Source organism: Crinia signifera, chromosome 2 (genome assembly GCF_055691185.1).
Source record: "Crinia signifera chromosome 2, ASM5569118v1, whole genome shotgun sequence".
NCBI lineage: Eukaryota > Metazoa > Chordata > Amphibia > Anura > Myobatrachidae > Crinia > Crinia signifera.
In genome coordinates this window covers 35,567,170-35,575,180 of record NC_139218.1, presented here as the reverse complement: position 1 = coordinate 35,575,180, position 8,011 = coordinate 35,567,170, and positions in this window count along the sequence as shown.

Sequence of the window (8,011 nt, the reverse complement as noted above, 5' to 3'; positions counted from 1 at the left end):
TGACTTTAAAAGACATTCATGACCAGAGCCCAAAGTACTTGAAGTAACTTCTGATCCCCTCTCGATTACTGCGATCTGCAGATGATGGATTATTAACTGTACCGAGAATCTGCCTAAACTGGGCTGGGGGGGCGAACTTTCAGCTTTGTGGCTCGGACTCTGTGTAATTCTCTTTCCTGCACAGTGCAAGAGACACCCACTCTGGATTCCTTCAAAAATAGACTCAAGACTTTCCTGTTCTCTCAAGCATTTCACTAACATCCCCTGTTAAGCTTATTTTTAATTTATTTTATTGTGTAATAAAGGCAAATGTAAAGAACTTTTGAGTCCTATTGGGAGAAAAGTGCTATATAAATAACAACATTATTGTTATTATTAATAATAATAAATAATACTACTAGAACTTATGGTGAATCCCAAATTAATCAAAATGTCATCTACCCAGCATCGTATCTCCCAAATGAATTTGGTAAATTACTTGATTAACAAAGAGTAATTTATAAATGACATTTAATTTATGAATTGAAGGCATTAATCATCAATCAAGCAATGATTTACCTTCCTACCACTACATACTTCACATCCATTTCCCTGTACTGCTCTTTAAAAAAATAAAAACATTCTTTCTATGGTTGTATTATTTATTAAACTGGCATCCTGTCTGCTGCCACTGTGCCGCAGTGTTTCCTAGATGAGCGATCTTCTGAAATTAACTGTCATGTGTTTGTGCTGCTGTTCTGACTTTTCATTTAGCTAACCAACCATTGGCCTACAGTAGCATACCCTCCAACATCTGGAGGACCAAAATCGGTACACACGGAGAAAGGGGGCGTGGCCATGCGTGAAAGGGGCGTGGCCATACGTGAAAGGGGTGTGTCCACCCACTTTCCGGGCATTTCAAATTAAAAGTAAGCGCTTATAATATAAATATTTAAATATTACATCTCCACACTTCTCTTGACTCTTATCCATCGTGACGCACCGGCTGCAGCTCATGTCACTTGGTGGCTGCTGGCATATTAAAATAATTATATTTAATATACTTATTTAATAAATAAGTATATTAAATATACTTATTTAACATACCAGCAGCCACCAAGTGACATGAGCTGCAGCTGTGACATGAGCTGCAGCCGGTGCGTCACGATGGATAAGAGTCAAGAGAAGTGTGAAGATGTAATATTTAAAGTCCTAGTACAGCCAGTCCTGAGTTGTTGCCGTGCACTTACAGTGTGCTGTGGCAGGCTCCTCCGATGTGCTATCGCAGCCCAGTCAGTGTCACACGCGCCGGGGCTCCAAGTCCTGACTGAACACTCACTGGGCGATAATTGGCGCTATGAGGGAGACTGAATAGGACGAGTCCTACTCCTCCCATGATTGGTGCTCGGTGTCGGCGCATAACGTAATGACGCACGGCACCGGCCGCAGCAGTACAAACTGTGCAAACTAAAGTACTCTTGGGAACGCTGGGGGGAGGGCGGAGGGAAGCCGGCGGCGCAGCACAGGGGCCCGGGAGCCAGGAGGATGCGGCGCACATAAGAGTGAGGCTGACGCCAGCTGAAATAAGAAAAATAAAGAAATCGGTACATTCGGTACAATCATAATTTGCCGGTACAGACTGTTAAAAAACGGTACTGTACCGGCAAATTCGGTACAGTTGGAGGGTATGCAGTAGGTTTTGCCATGTAAATGATTGGCGCTTAAAAAAACGTCTGGGATAGGCCAACATCCGGCACCTACGGCAAACCTGGGAATTGTGGCAAATTTCTGCGATGGTGTGGGGATTTGTTAATATCATGCTTGCTTTCACTACTCTGGTGGGGGGGGGGGGGTTTCTGGGTATGTGTGCTAGTGTGTGTATGTATGTATATACAATGTATATCTCCTATATATTTGGCTACATCTGTCACTCAAAGTGGGTGTCTGTGTCTATAACGCTCTGTTCCTGGACTTTCCTCTTAATGTGTGATTGCCTTCATCTGTGCTGAACACCTTTCTGAGAAATTAACCTGTTTAAAACAGGTGATGGCAATCATACATTAAGGGGAAGTCTAGAAACAGAGCATTGTGTCCCTCCTGGAGAGGGTCATGTTGGGAGGTATGTGACAGAGAACCAGCACAGTGAGCCCACAGACAGTGCCAGACACCCACTGCCTTCCCATGTTGCCCAGCACTGCTACTCCACAGCCACCAGGTAAGCGCCCCCCTCCCGCGATTTGCGGCAAAACCTCCCCCCCCGCATGCCCCCCCCTCCCGCGATTCGCGGCAAAAACACCCGCTCCCCCGCGACCCCCCCTACCGCGATTCGCAGCAAAAACACCCCCGCGACCCCCCCCTCCCGCGATTCGCTGCAAAAAAGAAAACCCCCCACGAACCCTCCCGCAATTCGCGCATAAACACAACCCCGCGACCCCCCCCTCCCGCGAATCGCGGCAAACCCTCCCCCGTGACCCCCCCCCCCGATTCGCAGAAAAAACACCCCCCCGCGACCTCCCTCCCGCGATTCGCGGCAAAAAGAACCCCCCGCGCCCCCCTTGCACGATTGGCGGCACCCCCCCTGCAACCCCCCTCCCGCGATTCGCGGCACCCCCCCCCCCGCAATTCGCAGCAGCCCCAGGATTAAATGGCACATGCAAAACACTGACATGGCTATGGTCGACAATGAAAAAGGTTGACATGAGTTTTGAAGATTTATTTTTAATTTTTTTAATGTTTTTCATATTCATTGTCATATGTCGACATGGACACCAATGAAGTGGCACACTTATGTCAACATTTACATGTGTTGACCTTTCTGTGTTGATTTTTTCTTGTGGCGATTCGCGTCACACCCCCCCGCAACCCCCCCTCCCGCAATTCGCGGCACCCCCCGTGACCCCCCACCTCCCGCAATTCGCGGCAACCCCCCACCGGAACCCCTGTGAACCCCGCCCTCCCGCGACACCCACCCCCGCGACCCCCCCTCCCGCAATTCGCGGCACCCCCCCGTGATTCGCGGCAGCTCCAGAATTAAATTGCACATGGAAAACACTGACATGGCTATGGTCGACAATGAAAAAGGTTGACATGAGTTTTTGAAGTTTTTTTTTTTTTCATTTTTTGAATATTTTCATATTCATTCTCATGTGTCGACATGGACACCAATGAAGTGCCACACTTATGTCAACATTTACATGTGTTGACCTTTCTGTGTTGATTTTTTTCTTGTGGCGATTCGCGTCACACCCCCCGCAACCCCCCCTCCGGCGATTCGCGGCACCCCCCCGCGACCCCCCCCCTCCCGCGATTCGCGGCAACCCCCCGCCGGAACCCCCATGAACCCCGCTCTCCCGCGATTCGCGGCACCCACCCCCCGCAACCCCCCCCCCTCCCGCAAATCGCGGCACCCCCCGCGATTCGCGGCAGCCCCAGGATTAAATGGCACATGCAAAACACTGGCACGGCTATGGTCGACAATGAAAAAAGTTGACATGAGTTTTTGAAGATTTATTTCATTTTTTGAATGTTTTCATATTCATTGTCATGTGTCAACATGGACACCAATGAAGTGGCACACTTATGTCAACATTTACATGTGTTGACCTTTCTGTGTTGATTTTTTCTTGTGGCGATTCGCGTCACACCCCCCCCCGCAACCCCCCCGCGATACGCGGCACCCCCAGTGACCCCCCACCTCCCGCAATTCGCGGCAACCCCCCACCGGAACCCCTGTGAACCCCGCCCTCCCGCGATTCGCGGCACCCAACCCCGCGACCCCCCCCTCCCGCAATTCGCGGCACCCCCCGTGATTCGCGGCAGCTCCAGAATTAAATTGCACATGGAAAACACTGACATGGCTATGGTCGACAATGAAAAAGGTTGACATGAGTTTTTGAAGTTTTTTTTTTCACTTTTTGAATATTTTCATATTCATTCTCATGTGTCGACATGGACACCAATGAAGTGCCACACTTATGTCAACATTTACATGTGTTGACCTTTCTGTGTTGATTTTTTCTTGTGGCGATTTGCGTCACACACCCCCCCCCCCCACAACCCCCACTCCCGCGATTCACGGCACACACACACACACCTCCCCCGCGATTCTCGGCACCCCACCCCGTGACCCCCCTCTCCCGTGATTCACGGCACACCCCCGCGACCCCCCCTCCCATGATTCGCCGCAACCCCCGCCCCGTAACCCCCCCTCCCGCGATTCGCGGCACCCACCCCCGCGACCCCCCCTCCCGCAATTCGCGGCACCCCCCCCCCCCCCGCGCGATTCGCGGCAGCTCCAGAATTAAATTGCACATGGAAAACACTGACATGGCTATGGTCGACAATGAAAAAGGTTGACATGAGTTTTTGAAGTTTTTTTTTTCATTTTTTTAATGTTTTCATATTCATTCTCATGTGTCGACATGGACACCAATGAAGTGCCACACTTATGTCAACATTTACATGTGTTGACCTTTCTGTGTTGATTTTTTCTTGTGGCGATTCGCGTCACACCCCCCCACCCCCCCGCAACCCCCACTCCCGCGATTCATGGCACACACACACACCCCCGCGATTCTCGGCACCCCACCCCGTGACCCCCCCTCCCGTGATTCACGGCACACCCCCTGCGACCCCCCCTACCATGATTCGCCGCAACCCCCGCCCCCGTAACCCCCCTCCCGCGATTTGCGGCAACCCACCCCGCGACCCCCCTCCCGCGATTCTCTGCAATCCCTCCCTCGATTCGCAGCATCCACCCCCCCACAACCCCCCCTCCTGCAATTCGCGGCATCCCCCGCGACCCCCCCTCCTGCAATTCGCGGCACCCTCCGCGACCCCCCCTCCCGCGATTCGCGGACACCTAAGTTGCAATACAGGGCATCTTTCATACAATTCTAACCATATTTCTCATATACAAACGTTCACAAATTAAGGGGGCGCAGCCCCTTACGACGGTGTGAAGAGCGCCCGTAGGGCGCGATGAATCACCTAGTGTGTGTATATATATATAGATAATGGAGAAGGCCTGGCACTCCCGCAGCTGGGTCCGAATACCCCGGTGCCTTCCAGGACAGGTAGGTAGAGGAATGGAAGAGGCGGCACTCAAATTGGATTTTTCAAAAGTGTATTGTGGCAAAAGAAAGGACCAACGTTTCGGGGTCTTAATCACCCCTTTGTCAAGGTGCAAGTGGAGATCCACTTGCACCATGACAAAGGGGTGATTAAGGGATTCAGTATTGAATCCCGGCGGTCGGGATCCCGGCGTTCAGAATCCCGACGCTGGAATCCCGACAGCCGAAATGCCGACAAGGGGGGGACGTGGATTGCCCCCCCTTGCGGGCTCGCTGCGCTCGCCACGCAGCGGGCCCGGTGCCTCGCTACGCTCGGCACGCTATTTTATTCTCCCTCCAGGGGTGTCGTGGACACCCCAGGAGGGAGAAAGTGTCGGCATTTCGGCGGTCGGGATTCCGAACGCCGGGATCCCGACCGCCGGGATCTTAACTGCATCCCGTGATTAAGACCCCGAAACGTTGGTCCTTTCTTTTGCCACAATACACTTTTGAAAAATCCCATTTGAGTGCCGCCTCTTCCATTCCTCTCTCTCTCTATATATATATATAATTTCAATTTAACAAAAACCTGTATTCTACTTTGTCCATTGTGCATGGAATGCATTAATATTGTGGTTTTACTAATGACATTATTTAAAAATTTTTTTAGAGAAAATATACAATAACTGACTGTTCTGTTCTCCAGCAGAAGAAATGGGAAAATATTCCTCAAATGTATTTGCCATCCATACTTAATTATTCTTAATCTTCCTTCATAGAAATTACAGACTTCACTGAGGTTAGAGAGTTCCACTCACACAGAGGAAATTAATTACTTTGCTGCTTTATCCTCACACGAACTCTCTGTTACAGAGATAGACTGTAGAAAACAGCATAAACTCACCTGGCTATTGGCAGGAATCTTTAGCTCACACACTTGATCTGGGCCCGGGGGTTCGGCTTATCTTGATTGACGGGTTGGCTGATTTGAATGACGGTTCAGGATAGGCTGGTTGAGGTCAGAGGTGGAGATTGATGGGGTGATGTTCTTGCTTCCAGAAGATTCTGCCTCTTGCTTCAGGAAACGTTGAAGAGGACTGTTGAGTACAACATTTCTTATTTACAACTATTATTGTGATTATATATCTCCTTTTTTCTTTCTCTCCTAATCTTTTTTCTCTTACACTATCAACTTAATAAAGCTTAATTTCTTTTCCCTTAATTTCTTTTCCCTATTATCTTTCTTTCTATTCCTAACTTATTACATGGCAGCGAGGCCTAAAAGATCAGCGGGGGCTCCCGCTAGATATGCTGGGGCTGTTTTAGTCAGGCCCAGGAACAGGCCTCCAGTGCGCGGTGAGGAGAGGGGCTTATCCCCATCACCGTCGCGGAGAACGGGGGCTGAGGCGGCTGCTGCAGCCCCCATTAATTATCCACAAATAATCGCCCCTGCAGGGGTGCCGCGGGCTGTGGCTACGCCGCCCGCCCGCCCGCAGTACTCAAGCGGGTGGGCGGCGAGGAAGATGCAGGGGGATGGCGCCGTCCGGCCGCGGTGCTCGGGCGGGCGGACGCCAGCGGGGTAGGCCGCAAGTAGCTGATTCGCCCGCCCGGGTAGTGCAAGCGGGCGGGCGGCAGAGGGGGAGAGCAGGGTATGGGCAGCGCAGGAGTGCGGAGGCACCTCCTGCCGCTCGAGGCTCCGGCGGCGGGCGGATAGCTAGGCCCGCTCCGGAGCGCGCAAGGGGGAGGGCAGCGGGGACGCAGGCGACAGAGCCGGCTTCCCTCCCTCCTAATACAGCGGCCAGCCGGGTTACTAGGCGGAGCGCAGGCACTAGGCTTGACGCTGCCGCCTCATCAGCAGAAATGAGGGGTGCGGGGGCTGAGTGTCACTCCGGTCCCGCACCCTTAGTTAAGAAAGGTAAAAAGGCTGGAAAAGGAAGGGCAACGCGCCCTAGTCATAATAAAGGTGGCCCTGTGCATATAAGCACTGAGGGTAGAGTGAGGCATGCCAGGGGAAGAAATAGCAGGGGTGATACATACAGCAGTGCAGAGTGTGTTGCAGGCACTTCTATGCCCGGAGCGCCCTCTGCTGTAAGAAGAGGTAATGGCAGGAGGTCTCAGGGACAAGGGAAGAATAGAAATGATAGAGCAGCGCCATCTGGTGGTATTTGTTATGTTAGCAACCCCAAGGGACAATATATTGAGGACATGAGGCATAAGCTAACTGAAGCCGAATTCGCAATGTTTAAATCGGCCGTAGCTACGTGGCAGGATAATAGTGAGGATTCGGCTGAATCCGTATCCTCATGCAGTGAATCAGATGAAGTGGATTCGCAGAGCAGCGAATCCAGTGTGCAAGAGCAAGGCCCCTTTGCTGGTTCAAACGAAGAAGGTGGGGTTAGTGACGGGGACCGGCAAAGTGATTCAGAAATGAATCCGGTAGAGGGGGTTAGAAAATCTAACGCCAGATCTAGACGGACAGCGAGGAGAAGGTTGGTCGAGGAGAAGGCAAGGGAGACCAATATGGCGCCACAAGGGGCCAGGACGCAACCGGGTCGCTCATATGCGGACGCGGTTGCAGGGAGAAACACAGAAGGTAACACCGTGTCATTAGACACATCGGCGCTTACATCTATATGCGCAGCGGTGGTGTCGGCAGTTGCTCCTCTGTTAACCACCGGGCCAGGTGGGCAGGGGGAAACTGCCCCTTCGGCAACTTTGGAGTCAGTATCTGACCTCATAGCCAAAGCGATAGCTCCGACTATTACTGCGGCGCGAGGGGGAAATGTCATTTCCTCTGCTGAAAGGGTATCGCCGAATGTCCCAACTGTGATGGGGGTTGTTAACGAACCTCTATTGACAGGTCAAGATTCCGCGGAACAAGCCATGGAAGGACATTCGTCAAGTCGAGGAGGAAGTGAACGTAGAAGAAGGAGGGCAGCATCATCTGATACTGGTGAGTCCACGAATGATCCTGACTGGAC